This window comes from Pseudopipra pipra, chromosome 6 (genome assembly GCF_036250125.1).
Source record: "Pseudopipra pipra isolate bDixPip1 chromosome 6, bDixPip1.hap1, whole genome shotgun sequence".
NCBI lineage: Eukaryota > Metazoa > Chordata > Aves > Passeriformes > Pipridae > Pseudopipra > Pseudopipra pipra.
The window spans coordinates 20,385,857-20,408,130 of record NC_087554.1 but is presented as its reverse complement, the minus strand read 5'-3'; the positions used below and the strand labels follow the sequence as shown (position 1 = coordinate 20,408,130).

At 43.7% G+C, this 22,274-nt stretch overlaps 1 long non-coding RNA gene across 3 annotated transcripts in view; it reads right to left on the bottom strand.

Annotated features, from left to right (window-relative positions):
- Positions 1 to 4,856: 4,856 nt before the first annotated feature.
- The window catches only part of LOC135415685 (uncharacterized), a 67,128-nt gene continuing 49,710 nt past the window's right edge, over positions 4,857 to 22,274 (bottom strand). For all 3 annotated transcript variants that reach the window (XR_010431231.1, XR_010431232.1, XR_010431233.1), the window contains exons 3-4: positions 14,160 to 14,262; positions 4,857 to 5,278 (exon numbers count right to left, since the gene is read on the bottom strand). This is a non-coding gene — a long non-coding RNA (uncharacterized LOC135415685). The remainder of the gene's footprint in view (positions 5,279 to 14,159; positions 14,263 to 22,274) is intronic.

Genomic DNA, 22,274 nt, shown 5'->3' with positions numbered 1-22,274 from the left:
TGTCCATAGGACTGTTTGGGTCTTTTATTGGAGAGGGCAAGTGCTCAGCTACATTTTCTGCCTTGTGCTTTTCTCAGGGTCTTGCCAGCAAGACTGATGAGGAGCCAACAACAAGATGGTGGGGAGCAATGTGGGGAAGAATGTCCACCGTGGCTCACACGTGATGAGCTCTCAAAGCTCCAGCATGAGGTCTTCCTCATCTCCCTTGTCGCCTCCCTGGACGCAGTGGGAATCCAGCCTTTCCACAGTCACCAGCAAAGAGGTTGCAATGAACTCGAGGAGACTACCGAGACTGGATAAAAGGGTCGAGGCCAGTGATATGAGGTTCAACAAGGCCTAGTGCCAGGTCCTGCACTTGGGTCAGAACAACCCCATGCAGCCCTACAGGCTTGGGGCAGAGTGGCTGGAAAGCCGCCCAGTGGAAAAGGAACTAGGGGTGCTGGTAAACAGCCGGGGTGAACATCAGCTGGCAGTGTGTGCCCAGGTGGCCATGAAGGCCAGTGGCATCCTGGCTTGTATCAGCAATAGTGTGGCCAGCAGGACCAGGGCAGTGATTGTCCCCCTGTACTCAGCACTGGTGAGGCCATCTCAAATCCTCTGTTCTGTTTCGGGCCCCTCAATCAAAAAAAGTCATTGTGTGCTGGAGCGTGTCCAGAGAAGGGCAATGGAGCTGGTGAAGGGTCTGGAGAACAAGGCTTATAACGAGCAGCTGAGGGAGCTGGGGTTGTTTAACCTGGAGAAAAGGAGGCTCAGGGAAGACTTCGTTGTTCTCTACAACTACCTGAAAGGAGGTTGTGGTAAGGTGGGAGTCAGTCTCTTCTCCCAGGTAACAAGTGATAGCACAAAAGGAAATGGCCTCAATTTGCACCAGGGGAGGTTTAGATCAGATATTAGGAACAGTTTTTTCACTGAAAGGGTGATCAGGCATTGGAACAGGCTGCCCAGGGAAGCAGCTGAGTCACCATCCCTGAAAATGTTCAAAAGTGTGTGGATGTGGCACCTTGGGGACTTGGCTTGCTGGTGAACGTGGCAGTGCTGGGTTAATGGCTGGACTTGATCTTAGAGGTCTTTTGCAACCTTAACTATTCTATGATTCTAAGACTCAAGTACAGGGTGATGCTGCTGCTTCCCCATAGCCTGCTTCTGCCCATGGCTGCACTGTCTCCTTGCCAGCAGAAGCAGAGGATTTATTTCTCACATTTTTGCAGTGGCTGCTGCTTCATGCCTCAGTTTCCCCACTTAGAGATACAGAGGATTTTTATGCCTCCTCTGGGATGTTTTGCCTCTTTGCTGCAGGGCTCTTGGGGACAGGAACCATCTGCTGGCATGTCTCTCCAGGGCCACACACAGTGGTGCCCCACAGGACCTGGCTGCTAATAGTACACAGGGCTTTGGAGCCAGTTCAGACTATAAATTCACATTAGCACCAGGGCAAGACTGCACACAGCAGACAGAGCTGCGGTGGCCTCGGGTGTTCACCGTTACCCTCCTGGCCATGGCACTCCTTGGGTATGTGAGTGTGCAGCTCTGGCAGCTCCCCAGCCCTGCCTGAACCACATCAGCATCCCCTGCTTCACGCTCTGCCACAGAGGAGGATGGGCTGCTTACCCCTAACTAGGCTGCTTTGCTTTAACCCCCTTACTTTTTGCTGAAACCCCTCTGCCACAAGGAATCAGACCTGCTCTTTAAGACTATCTTTTCTAAAGCTGGAAGACAAAGCCCTTTTTTGGAATATACCTCAACAGGGAGGAATTAATAATTTTCAGTTTCTTTGGAGTTGCACATCAGGGAGCTTGTTTCTTTTTTTCCCCTCAAACACAACGTGGGTGGTTTTTCTGCAACTAGCTGGGGATGGGAGGAAGGCCCTTATTTATTTACTTCCCTATGGAAAGATCTCAGCTGGTATTAGTTAACAATCCAATTTTGTGGCAGGGAGATAATATTCTGAGGGAAGGCGCTCTCTCAATAGCCTGAGCTGGGGCATCTGCACACTGAGGGCATTTACCCTCCCCAGTGCTGCTGAACAGAGAAGCAGCAAGGAGATACCATGATTCCTTATGGTCTCATCATGTAATGCACAGAGATAAATATTTTTGCCTGTAGCTGTGCCATTTGGCTGTACAGAAAAGACAAAGCCACCCAATGCACACAAGTCTGCTTAGTACTGCTGCTCTTTTAAGCCTGGGTTGTTTTTTTTTTAGCTCACTCAGACCACTGGAGCACCATAAGGGGCTTGAAGAACAACATTCGAATTTGGACTTTTCCAAAATATAAGGGAATTTAAAGCTTTAAAGTGGCAACATTTGCATTTAAACTCTGAAAAGGCTGAGATCTCTTTTGCTATGTTCTCTATAGCTTTCCAATACACGGCCGGGAGGTCCATCAGTGCTGCAAAAGGAAAAGGTGACCATAGCCAGTGTTTTTCACTACTCATTGCAACGTGGTAATGATCAAATAGCAGGGTGGGATACATCCTTATAAATCCATGCAGTCTAATCCCACATCCAGCAAGCCACATTCTTGTCTTTCTTTGAACTTGATTTTGTTTCCGTTGTGCCCTGACAGGAGTATTTCCCATTCAGAGGAGGTCAAACACAATCTTTTCAAGTCTCAGCCCACAGAGGATTAAATATTTGGCTACTCTAGGAACAGCAGGAGCTAGGCATGCATGTTCCCAGGCAGGATCCCAATCCTGTTCCCTCCCAGCTTTAGTGGGTGTTTCAGCCTGGTTTAGGCACTCAGTCCTCTGCTAAGACCCTGAATTCCTGTCCAGGAGCCAAAACACATGGCGTCATCTACTTGGGCTGCCTATCTGGAACCAGGGTTTCTTTCTCAGTGGGTCCATGGGAGATACCTATCCATGGGTAGGCAGCTTCGTAAGGAGAAAACAAGGAAAACCAATGCCAAAACTAGTTTTTAGACTACAACCACAAAGAATAAGGGTGGCAGCTCTGTACATAACATCTCGGTACCTCCAGAAATGCATGGTCTGATCCAAAACAGAGAGCACAAAGCTTCAGCAACTGCACTTAAATGCCCCACGGTTTGCTGCTTGCAGCATTTGTCTTACGGGCAGGCAGACCAGACCCTCTGAAGCAGTGGAGGAAGCTCATCTCAACTCAGTCCTGCCCCAGGAAGGAGACGAACAGAAGCATTAGACAGAAAAGAGAAGCAGCAGCACCAGCACATGCTCCTCTGTTTTGCAGTCAGCCCCATGGATATGATTGCACTGCAGGTCCTGCAGACCCACCCATGCACCATGGGGCTCACATAAGAGCTCAGTTCATGGCAGCTCAGGACTTTACTAGTTTGGGTGTATCCATCTGCAAATACCTAGCTGCTTATAAAGCCTCCCAGATGAAATGTAAAAGCCTGTGTTAGGTAGTCCAGGAGCATGGCAGCTGCTAAAGACCAAAGGTTTTCCTTCAGACAACTTGGCATCACCATGTCTTTTTTGTTGCAGGCCCAAACCTCATTTCAATTTTCCAAGAGTAGGACCTTCTATTTAATATTGCCTCAACCTGCTCCCCTCTCAGGCCCTCCTCCCTCTTAGCTTTTAAGAAGCAATTATTAAACTTTTGTTTAGTCTTGGGAAAAACTGAAACAGTGTGAATTTATTCACCAAGGAGACGTGCACACTGTGTACCCTGGCTTTTCCTGAATTGCAGTTGTGACACAGGCTGCCATCTGCCTTTGGAAAACTTCCAGGGATGCCTGGCATCCTTTGGGTGCAATGTGAGTGTGCCCTAGAAAGCAGATACCAAACAAAAGCAGGAGCCCAGTCAGGCTCCGCCTCTTCTCTCCACCATTGATTGTAGCAAAGCATATTACAATTTAACCCCTCTAACTATTAAAGTTACATTTAATAAAGAATTTGAGAGCAGAGCTCATTTAATTGTGGTCAGAAGCTGCTCTAACACAGGCACAACGCTACAGATACATGGGAATGTTATATTCAGAAATATAACATTCAAAAACACCTGTAGCACAGAAATGCTTATGTTTTAGGTGACTGGGCACTGAAAGGACAGGTGAAGAGTTGCATCTCCTTCCCTTTGCTACAGATTCAGGCCAAAGAGCACAAGCTTGTGGCTTCAGGACTAATTAAGGTACTTGTGAACCAGCAATTAAAGGCAGATATTTATACTAGTTTTTTTGCTGTTGGCTTTTAGAAATATGTCTGCTAGGAGAAAGTGGTCAGCCTTTCCTATTACTATTTACTTCTTTCCCTGTTGGGGCAGTTGAGGGTACAGACAGCAAAAATTTCTTCTGAGAAGGGGTATTTGTTTATACTACTCTATACTTATCCTTCAGAGCAATGGATAATCCCCACTTTTATCTTTTTAAGTTTTGCAAGTTATAGAAATACATGATACACCAGCCCCTGGAAAACCCTGTCCAGGGCTTGGTTTACAGATGTCTCCAAGAGAAACAATCACATAATTGTAATGGGTATAGGCTGGGAAAACATGTTCTTGTTTCCTTCATCAGTTATTGCTCTGGCCTGCTTCTTGCTAATATCAGGATGAAGGCTTATTTTAAACTTAGAAGGCTCTAAGCAGAAAAAAAAGCTCTTGATTTTTTCTTTTAATTTTACTTTTAATACAACTTTGAAGAGAAATAAAGGACCTGAAAAATCCCAGCTTAAGAAAACCTTTACCTGGCTGGGCTCTCACTTTCTAAGAAAGCTTTGTTTAATGGCACTAACATAGGGTGCATAAAGGTTGCTTTCAGGCCTTCCTCCTTGCCTGATGGAGAACACTGTATGAGGTGGGAGCTGTGTGAGAAGGGGCATGTCTATGAGATGTTTTGTGGGGGTTTTTGCCTTTGAAAACATAATTCTCTTGGCTCTGATCTTGTGTCAGCTTGCATTTAATTCCTCTCATGTGAAAGCAAACCACAGAACAACTGATGCAAAGTTGCCACACAGGGTTATCTTCATGTGCTTGTGTCCCAGCCCACTAGAGGCGGCGCGCAGTACTCACAGATGTTGTACTGGGATGGTTTTGTGGTCCTCTCTGGTTTCTTTTTCCTCCGGCTGCCTGAGGGGAAAGAGCATGTTTCTCATCCTCCTTGGCTGTAACAGAAGTGGAGGTAAGAGTGACTCCTGTGCCTGGTGTTGTTCTCCCTCTGTGATCGGCTCTCTGCCTGCCTCACAAACAGCAGATGTAAGGAGAGCTACTGCCAGGCTGCACGAGATGCACTGGAGGCACTAGAGACACAAGCGGAGTATCGATTGCTGGAGCAGATGATGTCTGTGATCTGGGAGAGCCACCTCCTATGAGGGAGATAAAGCATGCAGGCAAGTTTTAAACAACAATCTGGCTTTGAGGTGATTCAGAACAGTATCTGCAGCTCTGTCAAGTTAAAATTACAAAGTTCATCAGTCGTGCTTCAGGACTTCAAGTCATCCACAAGCTGGAGGCAGGAAAAATGTCCCTTTGAGGAAGCTGCATCTTCCTTCAAAGTGGCCTGAGCTATGGGTCCTGCTGGCAGGATGGTACCCCACCTGACCCATTGGTCTGCTTGGAACAGAAGCTGGACTTTGCCGAGCTGTGAAGCAAAACCATCCTTTCCTCCTGATACACAGCATAGGCTGATGTCAGGGGAAGCTCCTGGCAAGTCTGTGATTTCCCAATACCACTCTTGGTGGCAGGCTGTGCGAAGATGTCTGTAAGCCAGTGCCTGAGCCTCATCTCCTATCTCCCTCTCCCACTCTGTCATGCCAAGTACAATCAGGGCTCAGTCGTGCTGCTGCTTTTGGATTAAGACTTGTCTTGTTCGGTTTTGGCATCTTTTCACACCACTAAATGTCTTTATCAGCCCATGTTCACCCCTGTCAGTGCAAAGTACTTCACAGCCTTAGAAACCCAACTATCTTCATGTTCACTGCACTTGGATACTGCAAAATAGCCTTTATCTGTGGCAACTCCTGCCAGCTCGCTGTGCAGGAACCGGTGTGTGAAGCACCACCACACAGCAGGGCTTGCTGACTAGCAGTGGCAAATAGCACTCTGCATGTACATGCCTCTGCTCCAATTGCTTCCCTGCTGTTAGTCTTCTTATATCTATAAAGGGTAGAGAGGTATCAAATGATAAGTACAACCTTATATTTGTATACTTAAATCAACCAAATGCTTTCTAAGGAAAGAGGAAATAAGGAACGCTTTCCATCCTTAAATCTCTTTGTTTTGCCGGAAGATTTCATTATTTAAGGCTTAATGAAAGAAGGGGGTGAAGGCTGTCAGCCAGCAGAGCCCTCTTGGCTAGCATTCAGCCTCCAGTGCCTTAAAGAGATTTGATGTGGCCATCAGCAGAGTGTCAGTTGCTATTGTAGTTATACCCAAAGCCTGGCAAGGAGGGATAGAGAGCAGGGGAGTGCCTGGGAGCTCAAGGAGTGCATACAGGCTTAAGTGAGTCCTGCAGCACTGTAAATTCAGGATCCAGAGCTTCACCCAAGGGCACTGAACTCACAATGAACTCCTCAAATACTATCAACACCCCTGGGGTTGCTCTTGTTGCACTGGGCTGCAAGCACGATCCCCTCTTCCATTGCTGTAGGAAAGACAATACAGAGTCAATGTACAATATGGTCTTTTTTTGCATTCCAATAAAATGAATGATTAAGAACCATAAGGTTGAGGCAAACCCCTTGCTCAGGCCCACTCAGACTGCAAGAGCAAAAGCCAAGTGATACCATGATGGGGGCAGAAATGTTTAAACCACATTGCAAGCTTGTTACTGGGTCTATTTTAGCAGTATTTCTCCCTGTTTCAACTTCTGTCATCAAGGATATGTGCTGGCATACTTTATTCATTGTCTCCCTGAACAAATGAGTCTTCAACTTTGCACCAGTGTCAGAGAGAGTGTCTAGTGAGTTCGGAGAGCATAATAAGCTGAAAGCCAGCACCTCTGGACAACCAGCCTGTAGACACTAGAAGCACATGGGTTCTCAGTGCAGAGCCAGAAAACACACTGAAAAAAAAAAAAAAAAAAAAAAGAGAGAGAGAGAGAAAGCCCCAAGATTTACAGGTTTTTTGAAGTAATTTCTATGAAAAAGCTTGTTTTACCCTCAAGAGTAAGTCCACTCAAAATAATCATGATGTTCCTAATACTTCAGTCTGACGGGCCCTTAACATCCTTCTGAAAACAGTCCAACTGAAGTACCATTCATGCAAATCATCTTATGCTTTGTAAAATCTATATTATGAAGTAAAAGCTCGATGCAAACAAAGCCAAAATAGTAGCTATCATCGGGGTTGAGCTGGTGGTGGTAGTGGTGTTCATTTGTTTTCAAAGACAAAAAAGGTTATCTTTACTTTCCAAGCCAGAGGAATGGCAAGTGTCAAAAATGCATAGTTCTTCAGGATACCAAAAGCACCTAAATGCACACACAGGAATATCTGTACAGGCAGGCAGAATTATCTTATTGGTATTTAGTAACTCAGGCACAGACTAAAAAATAAAGAAATAGAAATAAAAAAAGGAAAGAAGAATTACAGCCCCCTTTCAGAAAAGAAATTATATATCCTGGTCTCCATCTTCTGAAGATTGCTGGGAATCTTTCTAGTCTTTCTTTGGGAAATGCCCTATGATAACTTTAACTGAAAAAGGACTGAATAAAATGAGGCTGGACATCAGAATCTGGCCTTTCATCCTGCAATTTGATCTACTGTCTCTTGTCCCATGTGTCCCATCTTGGCACCAAGAGAGGTCTGCTTAAGGGCAGCCGTCTGTCTGCTCCAGCTAACTATAGCACAGGAACTGCAATTATCAACATTTGCATTCCCCAAATTCCTTTGCTGATCTCCACCGGGATAGTATTATAGTTATTCTTTGTTTGCAAATATACATACTTTATCAGACTAAGTAGCTGGTAACTACATTTAAACTGAAGCCACATGACAAAATCTTGAGGTTTTTTTAAGCAGTCACGTTATGATAAAATGACCTTTGCTCTGTAAGCCTTGGGCACAAATGACTTGTTCTCAACAGATGGACAGAGGGATAAAGGCTAAATGTGAAATCAACACAAAAGCTTACAGAGTAACGTGGGTTACTGTAAAACCACTTTTCTAAAAAGCTGCTTATGCTCTTCGTTCCATTGTACAAAGAGAGACACAGAGATCGATGCTGGAATTAACTCTAAGGGCAGCGTCATTCTAAGAAGTGGCAAAAATATTTTTAAACCTTCTACAAATAACATACTGTGTTCTTCATGTGTTAATTTTTTAGCAGCCCAGATGCTGCTTCGATGTGACTGCTTTTCTGTGCAACTTGTGTGATTAAGAACTGAGCAAGGATGAGTTTTATTGGGGTAATTTTTAAATTAAGCCCTTAAGTATCTGACTAATTTTGAATTCAGTGTGACTTAATCTCATGCTTTACCCTAAGTACCTGCTTAAGCATATGGCTGAAGTAGGGCTTAGCCAAGATTGGTTGATCTTTGCCATACCCAGAAAGGTAAAATCTGCACTGGGTATTCCCCTCTGGTCATGGCAAAATTAGAAATGTGCAGCAAACACTGAAAGAAAAGCCTATTGCTAATAACTGACATTTGCCCAAAAGGGTATTTTCATCCCACACAAAGTTTGCCACATTGCATTGCTGTTTCTGAGACTGATAGGCTGCCCGTTGAAGAGGTGCTCATTCACTCAGGAACAGTTAATTGGTGACACTGGCAATTATGTCTGTATTGATCACCTCAGCTTTCAGGTTCATTCAGGGGTAAGCAACACCATGCTCTCTAGTTATGTCAGGACTTGATTTGTGGTCTTTACCAAAATGAATTTGAGTTCAAATCAACAGTCTCAGAAGCTAAATGAGCAGAGAGGCTCATAAGATCTGCAGAGAGGTGGTGAAAATCTTCATTGTAGTGTTCACATTCTGTGCATGTGTTGCGGTTTAACGTCAAATGGCAGCTAAGACTCATGCAGCTGCTCACTCACTCCCCCCAGGTGGGATGGGGGATAGAATTGGAAGGGTAAAAGTGGAAAATTCATTCAGCACTTCCCATGGGCAAATGTTCATCCATCTCCAGGAAAGCAGGGCTCTGTCATGTGTAATGGTTACTTGGGAAGACAAACAACATCAAACATCACCTCCTTCCTTCTTCTTCTATGGTATGGAACATCCTTTTGGCTAGTTTGGATCCTCTGTCTTTGCTATGCTCCCTCACAGTTCTTGTGTACCTACTTATTGGCAGAGCGTGGGAAACTGAAAAGGCCTTGGCTCTGTGTAAGCACTGCTCAGCAATAAAGAAAACATCCCTGTGTTATCAACACTGTTTCCAGCACAAATCCAAACATAGCCCCAATGCTAGCTGCTATGAAGAAAATTAACTCTATCCCAGCCAAAACCAGCACAGTGTGTTTGCAAGTTTAAGGTGGTTTTTTTAGTGGTAATATTTCGAAGAAATATTTTAGCAGAGAGACAAAAATATATGTACCTACATGAAAGACCGCAATGGTATATTGGAATGGTTAAGATCTGTGTGCCTAAACAAAGTTGTATGGTACCATCTGTGGGCCAGAACCACTGCACACTAACAGTGGCCAAGCTTACTATGGCCAAGTGTGAATTACAGGGTACAGATAGATTCATTTAAAAAGTGGCATCACTGTTTTTCTTTCAGATTCTCCTCCTTGGTATTGTCTACACTGTGAGCCTAACACAGCAGCAAACAAATGTGGAGAGGAGCTTGGTGGCTGTTCTGCTGAGAGAACACTGTTGCACTAAGCCCAGGCTGAGGACTCCTGCGGGCAGCGGTCAGCTCTGTCCCGTGCTTGCACAGCTCCAGCACACTGCAGTTGGGGTTAACGAACAGGTTTCCGTGCTCCTGTGATAACAGCAATAACCTGAATGATAAAACCTGATCATTGATCCTGAAAACAGGAGAGCAGGCCACTTGAGGCTGTAATCTGCCTCCCTGGCTTATTCAGTATTTCAGCAAGCAGTGCAATGCAGGCCAGGTCAAATCAAATCATAATTCAGTCCAAATCTGAATAATGCACCAGCAGCACAGCCTAGGAACAAAATGGAAACTGTGATTTTCATGCTCAAGGTCTAAGACAGCACTGTGTAGCCTATGGGTACCTGCTGTGGCAATCAGGAAATATTATGGGATTGAAACCAATACAATGAGTAAACCAGAAACCCTGGCCTTGGTCTGTATAAGTCATTGCACTGTATTTAATGTACTCACTGCTTTCAGTTTATAATGTGATCTAGACAGTATTAAACAGTAAAAAAAATTAGGAACTTGCCCTGAGAATACTGCTGTGCCTCTTTACTGATAACTGATTTTTACAGTGTTTCCAGATCATAGTCTTTAGTGTTAAGCAAATTTTGATGTAGAGGAAGCTGAGTTGTTTGATCCTGGATTGAAAAACATTATTTTCAAAATCTACCACAATATCATAAAGCTAAACCTACTGAGGAAAAAAAAATCACAATCAGGCAGATGACAAAAAACAACCAAACCCACAAAATGCTACAGTATACCCAACAGGCTGTGATGCAATCTGACATTGCAAGGAGAGAGGGGAAGATTCCCCCCAGAAGATTCCCATATAACTTCAGGTTATCCTAGAAACTGAAATGAGAAACAGCAGTATAAAAAGTTGTTAAACTGTACATTATATGCAAACCAACTGACCATTCCTGTAGGATCACTCCTTGACTTCAAAAGATGCACACAGAGCTTGGCTCTGCCCATCAACTGCTTTAAACAGTAAGTGAAGGGTATAAACAAGGTATATACTGACCCTTGCAAAGCAAATGGGAGAAAGCCTGAATAATCTCCATGTGTATAATCGTCACTGCAAAGTTGGGGCAGTACTTATTACACAACATATGCATTCCAGCTGTAATATATGTCTGCAATGTTACTCACCCACCTAACACACAGACAGGAAATAAGGTCTTTTCAGTGTCTGAGTGTCTGAGTGTAACAAGATAAAGCTGCTCGGTTTAACCTTATCAACACGAGAGCAAAAAGAAGCCCAGACAACTGTTCACATGCTTAAGGCATCTTGCTCCATCAGGATTTGAACTGAACCTAGCTGATGGATGTTTTTATGTTTTGGCAAGGGAGTAAAATGGCAGGTCCAGAGCCAGCTTCTGATGGTGAGATATTCTGTAGTCAAACAGAATAAACCTGTCTACTAGCCACAGCTCAGCACTGCTTGGCCTCACACCTTAAACAGAGAGCATGATAATTTATCAGGTTTAGTCTTTTCATAAACTAGAGAAAAATTCTCATCAAACATATCCAGGATGCTTAAAGGGACACCCAAGAAACTGTCCTGATGAGTGGTTATGCTGGCTACATAGAACTAATCCTTTCAAATAGTTTCACTGAGCCAAGGAACATAAGCAAATGAAACTCACAGCTTCCACACTGGCAGCGTTCCTGTGCCAGTGGGACATGATAAGAACTAAGGGGTCCAATCAGAAGATGCTCTCTGGCACAGCACTTGAAAAGACAACAAGACAATGATTCCCATGGGACTACATGCAGAAAGCCAGTTTACAAGGTTTGCAAGCAAGATTTGCAGGGCTGGACTCCAATGATACAAGCATCCCTTTAATTTCAAAGCTCATCTGATGCCCTAAAAGAGGGGAAGTTAGCCTGGAACCTCCTGAGACTCTCAGGAGATGGAGCAAGGAAAGTAAAAGTGATCATGACCACTGCACCTACCCAGAATTTGCACCTAGGGAGTGCTCCCTCTATCAGTCCTTGCTGTGGGAGACAGCAGGTGGGACTGCTCCCTGGCCTGTCACATTTCACCTATATATGGATGATTTCCTCCCCCACTCTCTGTACCAGCTTACCCTTGGGAAAGAGGGAGAGGATCGCCTTCTGGCCCTCCCTGGAGGGCTTGTGTCATTACCAGGCACTTTATCATGAGAGCTTGTGATGGGGCTTGTCTTTGGTCCTCCATCCAGCCTCCCCTCTGCTGCCACCAGTGTGGAAACAAACAGCGATGCAAAGTGACTCCCTGCAGATATGGCTGGGAGACCACGGCTTTTTGGCTTCTTCTCAGATGGGTCACTTCACTTTGCATAATCCTTTTACAAAACAGACTTGGAAATTGTAGGAGTATGCTGAGTTATTACACAGTAATTCCAGCAGCATCTTTCAGGATATACTAAAATAATTTGTTAACTATACCCTGGTCTTTCTACCTCATAACATTTATTAATCTCAGCTGCACTGAATTATTAAACTGAAATCCTCACTTACCTCCATCACTAAAAATACCAGCATGGCTTTTAGATCTATATTTCTACCTTTTACTGTAATGCATTCTTCATTTTAATTACTAGCACCATATTGGCAAAGGCCAGTGCCTTATCTTTGCAGGGTATTTGTCAATGTAAAAAAAAGGTTGACAAGTGCATAAATCATCAGGTGTGACAAGCAGTGAATTCCGAAGGAGAATTATGTGGAAAAAAGATTGTGTTATCTAGGTGAACCAAAGACCTGTCAAAGGGGAAACATCAACAGGGGAAACATCATCTGCTTTTCCTGCCACAGGTGTGCATTGTACAAGATACTATTCTGGTGTTCATTCTTTTCCATGAAAGGGAAAGAGATCTTTTGCAAGAGTGGGTTTGTGGACTAAAAGGATAACAAGAGCTCCCAGATAAAATTCGTAAATGAAGAAATCGAGATTGCATCTAATCAAAACCACAGAAGACATCCAAACAACAATTCCAACCCAAAGTAAGACTCAGCTGTCTAATGACCCCTAACAATGAACTACTGCAGTCCTCCTATTGCCATTACCTTTTCTGATTCAAAGAACAGATGCTTTGCCATGAAAATCTCATCTTCAGGGTCTGTCAGTAGTCTAGCTGGTGGAGACCCACCATACAAACTCCTCTGTACCAGTACACAGGAGCTATACCTCACTCAGGAATGTTAAAAGTGTCATCAGTGTGGCCCAATCCACTTCAGAGCTTCCCACTGACCTGCCAGCTGGTCAGGGCAACTAGAAATATCTCCTTATGAAAGAAAAGGGTTGGTTGTGACAAGGGGTTGCCAGCTCTGTTTGCTTTTCTCTAACCAGAAGAGACACTTTAAAAAAAGACAGCACACACTGTCAGGTGAAACACTGCTGTTTGTAAACCGATGTCCTAACCTTGGCTGTTAGCCCATACTGAAGCCTCTCATGCTACATTTTCATTTTTGCTACCCTGGTCAACTGCCTGTGCCAAAGTCATTCCTCTGCCTTGATGTGCGGACACACCTGCACACCAGCCGTGACACCTCACAGATTTAAGGTATGGGCACTGCCTTGCAGGAAAGCTGGCCTTAGGTTCCCATGTAATTCCTGTCAGCTGATGATCAAGAATAATTATTCCCAGCATTCAGGTTGGAGCACATGTGAGGAGACAGTAAAATGCCCAGCACTACGTCCTCAGTATCCTAAAGTTAAACACAGTAATGGGCTTTCTTCTTCAGGGAAGAGCAATGTATCCAGTCATCATCTTTTTAAATTCACCTCCACCTAGTAAAAAAGAGTAATTCTTTTTCTGTCTAGTTTCTTTCTTACATGTGTGCTTTCAGCTTCATTACTTGTAAAAAACCTGAGACCAACAATAACTGCAGCAAATAAAGTAGAAAATGCAGGGACATCTTTGGAAACCACACTGGATTTTTTCCTTACAAGACAAATAATGTATTACATCATATCTCTCATTCCTCTTCTAACCCTCTTAATAAGAAAAGACAAACACAAGCCAACATCTGATTGGGTCAAAACCTTTTAACTGACAGCATATGTGGTTGTGATATAAAGGCGATATGGAAAGTAGTTTTCTGGGACCTCTAACACTAAAAGGATGCTCTGGAGATGATTTATATAATGGTCCCGTTAGTTTTTCAAGCTAATCTAGTGCCAGCTGGATATATAGGAGTAATCACCCCTGAGGCTGAATCATTATTGCAATCTGCAGAGCAAGAATAGGACAGGATGGGAAAAACAACTTTCTCTTGTGCCACTCCCAACCAGCTTCAGTTTTGACCTAGGAGCTACATCCTTCAGGTATGAGAAGGAATCTTAAACATTCACCTGTCTGGAGTTACTGGATTTCTTCCATCATCTGTGCCCTTCAAGGGTAGATCTGGAAGATTCACTAACTCAGCTTACCTGTTGCCTTGTTATTTAGCATCAGGTGGAGAGACTAAATTTTGATAAACAGATATAATCACGTTTCCTCAAATTCTTAAACTCCAGCTCTGGCTCTTCTCTTCTACAGGAAAAAAAACCACAGGAGAAAAGAAATAGACCTTGTCCCACATACACGGACAGTCCTCTCCACCCACCAATACAATGGGCACTACACAGAAAGGGTGTCCTCCAGTGAACTGCTTTTAATTTACTGCATGAGGGTTAACATCAGAGTCACACTGAGGAACCAGCTACCGGAGCTGCTCTGAACACTATCAGAAACGCCTTCTTCTGCTGGGTAGATGTGCCTCTTATATGCCTGGTACCTATGCTCATGAAAGCACTGTGTTTTTATACTGTGCTCTCTTGTCCGGTGTCTGCATTTCTATATTGTTCTGATGAAAGCTTCAGTTTGCTTCTCATTTTAAAAAGGCACAGGGAAAATCAAAACACAGCATGTATGAAGAACAATATCTGCAGACACAAAGTAGGGGTGAATTTTCAAGGACATTCAGTTGATGATTCAATACAGAAAGATCCCTCTTTGCAATTTATAATGCTATTGAAGAAGGTGAATTTCATTTTTCTTAATGAAAATGGCTCAGTGTTTATATATGCATTAACTATCTCACTCATTTTCAATAGTCACCATTGCACTACAGGAGCAGAGGGACTACCTCATCTTCCAGACCTTGCTTCTGGTACAACAAAACTAGCTGGGACCTTAACATAATGTAGTTGGTCAACTCTTTTCAGTTTATATTCCATCACCTCCTAAAGCCCCATCTTTCATTCTGTGCTGCTGGTGTTAGAGCCCACTGCAGTCCTCAGAAGTGGTTCTCTGCTATTCAGTGCAGTTGGCTTTTGAATGAAACATGAGGGTTTTTAGCACCTCAGGAGGCTGAGCATGCTTTAGCAGCCCAGCTCCAGCCTTACACACAAGGACTGCCCTTTAATTCCACTTAAATAAATTCAGTGTTGTTGGTTTTGCCCCTGCTCAAAAGGAGCTTAGTGGGAAAGTCAAAACAGATCTCAGCCAAAGGGAAAAAATAATAAAGCAAGCCCATAAATTAAGTCAAGCAAGTGTATCCTAGGAACAAGAGAGAGCTCATGCAGATGAGGCAAACCATGCCATGCATAGAAAGCAAATCCCCACTGCTGGTCCTCCCTCATGCCATTCCAAAGAAGCAAATCTCTGTGCGAAGTGTTTGAGAGCATTCTAGAAACAGAGGGGCCCTGAAAAATAGTTAAGAAATAAATTCCACTGTTGGATGGCACTTGTTCCAAAGGAGACAAAGTGTCTTTGTGAAGCATGCCCACTAGAAGCCTTGCAGAGTTTGAACTGCATCCACAGCCCGCACTGGTATTAGACCTAAAGCGAAATCTTATTGTTCAACCAAAACAGATTAAAAAATCTGACTAATCAACTAGGACTGAGCTGCATTTTTCCCAGGATATGAATCAACATAATTATAAATTTTAAAAATCTATTAGCATTATTATCGCAAGAAGAGTACGACAGAAAGCAAGAAGGGGTAAGGTGCTTAAACACAGCGAGGAGATTATCCCTAGACTCCAACAATAAGCCCCTGCTCATTCATCATACGAAGTTATATCAAGTCTGTAGTATTGTCTGCTAACTAGAATGTATTAGGTAAGGATGAGATTTTTAGGGGGAAGTAAGCCCTTTCCAAAAATCCCTTTCAGTTCTGAAGGGTTTGGGAACCTAGCTAATGTAACATCTTACAAAACCCTCAGCGAAACACCTTCATGTTTACTTTCTTTGCTCTGAAACTCTGAGAAGTCAACACAGACAGATCACACTGCCTTATGTGTCATGTGAGATGTTGTGGGATTGCAGTGTAAAAGCCAAGTCCAGGCTGATTTACAGATATTGCCAGGGCAGGAAGAGCTTCATCAGCAGTGGTCCCAGAAAAAAGGCAGATCCCTGGAAGCATCTGATCCTCCGTTGGTAAGTGAAGCGCAAGATGCCTATAAAGTCTCCCTTGCAGCCAAAATCACTGTCTCAGCAGGGTCCATTAGCAGAGGGTGCATCGTCATCACTGTCTTGCCTTTCTCCTGGGAAAGAGAAATGGAAGAGAAAGGATGAGCTCTGTAAGCAAAACAAAGTAGAGAATGGGAAAGAGCTGAGAGACCAATTAAGCCCTGCACACATGTAGGCTCCCTGCATGGCAGCTGACCTACAAAGGATATTCAGTGTCGACAAAGGGCTGCACATTGAAATGATAAAGTAACCGGATGCAAAAGCAATGCAGCGTTAAGATGTGTTGAGGGGGGTAGATTACCCTCACATTAACTCTGTTATAAAGAGATGACCAATACCACATAAATCAAAGCAGATATATTGGCATAAACACCCAGATTCAGCTCTGTTGCCTTGAGTATGCTTGGTAATAGTTTCCAACACTTTAAATGCAAAATAAGAAGGCAGTTTCCAGAAAATTTCTTTTATTGTATTTGCAATTATGCAGCTGGGTGAAGATGGAAGAAAACTTTCCCTGGAAAATCCAGTTCACCCACCACCCCATGGAAGGCAGAGCTTAAGTAGGCCATCACCACCTTGCAAGTGCTGGGGAATGAGTCTGTTTTCTTCCTTCTTCTCCTACAAACATTCTTGCTTTTTCCTACTGGGAAGAAGGCAGTGAGTGACAGCTGGGAATGGAGTAAAAGAGGCAAATGTGGGCTTGAAAACTCACAATTCTGTGTTTGGCTTGTTTGCAAGTGAGCACTGAAGCGTATCCCTAGACAGACACATCATGGTGAGTGAAAGGAGCTCTTTTAAGCATAATAATCTTTTATAGTCTATCATATGAGAAGTAATCTGAGTTCAGATGAATGATTTTTCAACCTATTACACTGGCAGTAGCATACTTCCCAATCTTCCCCTTACTAAGAAACACTTCCACTCCTGCCTCCTCCTCTCAAACCAGGGATATTGGAAGGATGGACCCTCCGAGACTGTTTACTTCCATGGAGATCTTTAATAAAAATGCAATGACTGGAAATTGTAAAGATAGAGCAGTCTGAGGAACAGGAAATTTAAAGAGACAAATATGCAAAACTCCTCGAGATGCTGCCAAGGCAACAATTTCAGAAGGAAAACAATGCTGAGTAACATAGTTTCCCCTAATAGCTGCAAGTCATTCAGCAACCCTGAATTAAGCTCACACCTCTACTGTCTCTGCATGGCTTCACAAGAGAGGAATGAAATCCTTTATCAGCAGGACCAAAACATCCTCAAAAAGGGTAAATATTAGAAGGCCACAAAATCAGGGAGCTTGCAGCTGCTCTGCAATAATAGGCTCACACATCTCCCTATACCCTGGCTCAGCCATGCTGAGCTAATGTTTGAGAATTTCATAATCTGAGCAGCCCCTTTGCTTTCAAAGGCATAGCCTCAGCTGTCCAGTGATTTGTCCAAGAGACAGTTAAAATGAGTTTGGTTTCTTCTTTCCTTCCTCTCTTTCTTGAAAACATCCTTAAGGCAGGGTTATTGCACAGGGCACTACCTAATCGCTGCATTCAGTAACACATTGTACCCTGAAATATAGAACAATTGGATCTTCACACTAAGGAGAAGCTTAGATGGAGAAATCTGTTACAAACAAGCAGGACTAGCAACACAAGTGGGTGATGGGCTGATAATAAAGAATACTGCATTACTGCTAGGAACGATTCAGCAGCAAAAAACAAAACAAAACAAAAACCCAAACAAACAAACTAACAAAAACCACCGGGGAGAAAAGTAGCACACACAGACGCTGGACATCAGTAGGAGCCTCCCAGAGTGGCATCCTGGCTTCAGCAGCCTGCATGAACCCATGGACCAGCCTGGCTTCTGCTCAGCTGCAAACACACGTGCACAACTACATGTATCTACATGCCTAACTAAGACATGCAGGGGAAAGAAAATGGAAACTAACAGGAGTAAGAAAGGTGCCTGTAAGGACAGTGTCCCAGTTAACATCTGAGAAGTGGGCTGACCAATACCTTTTGTGCTACAAGTGTAGTTGCAATTTGTACCCTTGAAATCAATTTCTAATTTGTAATGACAAATTCATTTGGTTTTTTTGATGCCTGAATTTGGAGTCATTGAAACGTGGTGTTGATGCAGCCCTGGAAGCTGGTGCCTCATTAAGCCTTAAAATAGGCACCATCTCCCCCCCCTGCAAGAAAGGGGAGTTGGGTCAGGTATCCAGGACCTTTCAGTTCTTAGTCTCTCCTGGGGCAGCTACCAAGAACTGATAAATGTCACCCAGAGTGCTGGTACAATGGCTATGTGCCTAATAATCCACCAGGGACTTTGATGGTAAAAATCAAAAGTTCTGCAAAACAGATATTGTCCATCTTTCAGTCCCTTCCATTCATGCAAGCTATGGGTAAAACAAGCTGTCTCTGTGTGACAACAAAACCCTTCAAAGCAGTTTCCCTTAGAACACTGGTCTTGCTGAGAAAGTCTTTTCAAATCACTACAAAAAACATAAAGGTGAGATACTGAAGCATCCTGCTATCCTGCCCTCCAATTTTCCGTAACCTGTCCTGTCCGCTCTGTCCTCAGGGCATCTGGGACACAAGGCATGGAAACCAGACAGCTCTGCCTTTGCAGTTTTGCTGGGCTTTTTGGCAGAAGATTTAGGAGCACATTAGCAAAGTCCCAACACAGCACTAGAGACAGGGCAAGCACCCTCATTTCCACTTTGCAGGAAACGGGACCAAAGTGACAGATCAAATGACCTTCTAAGGCCACAAACCATGTCAGTGGCACAGCTCAGGCTTTGCTGTCCTGGCAAGCAGCTCACTCCTCTTCAGTAAGCTGCAGAGCTCAGGAGAGATCAAGACCCAAGAGGTGTCTTAGTCCACTGTGGGTGATCGTGTGGGGCTACCACAATACATTCTGGGTAAGGGACAGTCTTATGGTGCACAGAAAATATTGATTGCACACCTGTATATATGTTCAGATCAATATCTCTGTGCAGCATGCTTCTGCTGCAAAAAAACCCTCCCCAGTGTATTCAAAAGTGTTCATATCTAGTAACTGTGTGCACAGAAAGGGTGCTAATTGCTGTTCCACTCACCAGTTACAGTCACTACTGCTGCAGAAAGTACATTCAACATGAAGCGAATTCATGTTTAGAGCACAGAGCTGCTTCCAGAAACCTGATGCATTTTAATTACCATCTGGATATATGTGGGATCCTCTGTTTTACAACAATGCTACCATTTCAGTTGCCTTTTCCACTCCTTTAATATGGAGATTTCTATTGTCAGCTATATCTTTTAAGGATGGTGGCAGCGCTGTGAACAGGTGCTTTGCACACACAGTGGCTGCAGGCACGACTGCAACAATAATGAGTGCTGAGTCTAAAGAAGGGTCATGAGCAGTCATGAGGGAAAGCTCAAGGCCTGTCCTCAGCAGTTGTGGTGAGTGGCAGCAGAGTGACTTACTGCTCCACCAGGGAATCTCAGCAAATCATGTCCCCTTTACAGCATGTGCCGAAATTTCCCTGGCATAATTATCTTCCTCAGTGTCTGTCTTGCAGCCCATCCATCATCTGAGAGGCAAGGGGGAGTGGAGAGCAGAAAAACAAACACAAACACTCAACTCACATTTTATGAGTTGGGATGAGGGCAGAGGGTGCAGTGACAGTATTGTGGGGAGCTTCTCCAGCAGACAGGGGTAGAAAGAAAATGGAAAAGGTAATAGGGCAGTGCTGAGTGAAGGAATGCAGCTGGGGAGACAGAAGGCCAGCTTGGTCATTTGTGAATGAAGCCTTTGTCTTATGAGCTTGGGAAGAGCATCTCAGGGGCCATCACCTCCAAGGCAGCTGGAGTTGAAATTCCCCCATTCGTTTAGTGGCAAGCCTTATTTCAATCAGCTTGTGTGCACTCTCAATTGACGGGCAACCCCGAAGTAGAAGGAATGGACACAGAACCAAAATCTCCCATGCCAGTCACACACTTCAGCGCTCATACGACAGTTTCACTTTGGAGACTATGCCTAATAAATCTACCAAACTGCTTTTTGCTAAATCTCAGCCAAGACTAATCACTTCTGTCAGACAAGCTGACCTTTCTTACATGGATGTGTGTGTGGCAGCAAGGAAGAAACTTGAGCAATTTCTTCCAACAATACAAACTTTTGCTTTCCACCTGGCAATTCAAGAAGAGATCACCTCTGGTCTCCCTCTCATCTATTCAGATAAAAACTCTGACTACAGACATTAGGGTTAACAGAAATCCACCCGTGTGCTGGTTCAGCTATATACTTATGTAGCACTCCTGAACACACCTGATTTCCTAGCTTTGGCTTTGTTCAAACACCGCAATGTTTGGTATAGTATGACTACACACCAAAAAAATCAACCAAAAGAAGAGGTGAAAAATTCAAAGAGGAGAATGTATTATTTATCTTTCAGAGAAGCCAAGCAGCACCAATGGCCCTGTAGGAAAGAGAGGAGCCTGAGGTTCAGCAATTCCATTTCTACTACATAATCTGGGACATTTTCAGTGTGATCCTGTTGGAGGCAGCAAAAACACAGATGTCTGAAAGCAGATGAGCTGTTCAAGCAGCGTGTTAACACTTCAAGGAGCTCTCAAAGCTGTACTACACCTTGCACACAAATAGGAGAGTGGCTGGAATGATAACATGTGTGCCACTTGTCAGGTTGTCGCTGGGAGAGGTATCTTCAAGGACAAGTCAATAATGAAATCACTTCTTACACCCCCTGAATCGCTACTATTATCTGCCTTCTCATTTGTCAAGGGTTTCACATTTGCTTCGGAAAATTCAGATGCTGTCACCTTCCCTGATCACAGTATCAGGCATGATTTACCAAAGAAGCCAGATGAATTTCTTCTGAATTCCTTCTTATTTTAGTGTCTAATCAGTGTCAGGAAAAAAACCTCGAACCACACAAATAGCTGTGTTTATTCTTACTCTGTAGATGAAATGCAATCTTGGTTTCATGAATCACTTACACACATGAATCTTTGTGTAAATACATATGATGCACATACGACAATATTCCCTGGAAACAAACAGTCACTTTACATAGAAGTACAGAAAAACTATTTTTCCACCCAGGAGCCTGCTGCAAGTATTTTTAAATAGGATAACTTGTTCATCAGTTGTGCCGAAGGGCCCTTATGGAGATCAGAGGTATTAAAACACCATACACAACAGTCCCTCTCCCAGAGACCTGACTCCTAGCAAACAGCCTCGAGAAGAAGCCTGAAAGGGGAATAAACAAAAGGGCCACTTCCGTTTCACAGCATTTGTAGCCAAAGGTAGAGCTGCCTTTGGATAAAATTTCTAATTTCAGCTGTCTGTATCTCACTGTCCAAGACTCTGACGCCAGTGGAGCAGGGATGGCTGAGGGGGATGTACACTCCTTGGCTGCTGCAGCTTATTTTCAGTTTGTGCAGTTTCCTTTTTATCTGTGTTGAAACAAAGGGCTGTGGACTAGAAATGTACCCCATTTAGTAGTTGTTTTAGCATGAACCTCTGGCAGGAGAAGGGCTAAGGCAGCAGCTTTTCAGTCTCCACAGCTAAAACACACTGCAATTGTTAACTAGGGTCTGGAGATGGGACTCTATGTCCAAAGCCCCCATCACTGAACATCCCTCCTTAGCTTTTTCTGTTGTTGATGGCTATTCAGCAGTGTAAATGATCATAGGTAACCTGACTTCCAGAGCTGCTTTTCATTTAGAAGGACAACCTCAAGTGGTAGACCGTCCTAACCGTGTTTTATTAACATTCACTTGCCTTCAGAGGTAAGAGCCTGCCCAGCACAAACAGCAGAGATGGTGAGTGCCCACCAAACATATCTGTATTAGCTTAAACTAGCAACTTATTAATTGCATTTTCCCTATTTTAATTCAGAAAGGAACTACAAAAAATATGCTTCAACACAAAACAACAGCATACTGCAGCAAAAGAATAAGATAAAATAGGAAAAACATATTAAAGTCACTTGGAATAGTAGCTACATGACAGCCTCTTTTTAAGGTAAGAGAAGTGACATGATACACACATTCTTTACATCACTGTGTGTGCTCAAGTAAGACCTTGAA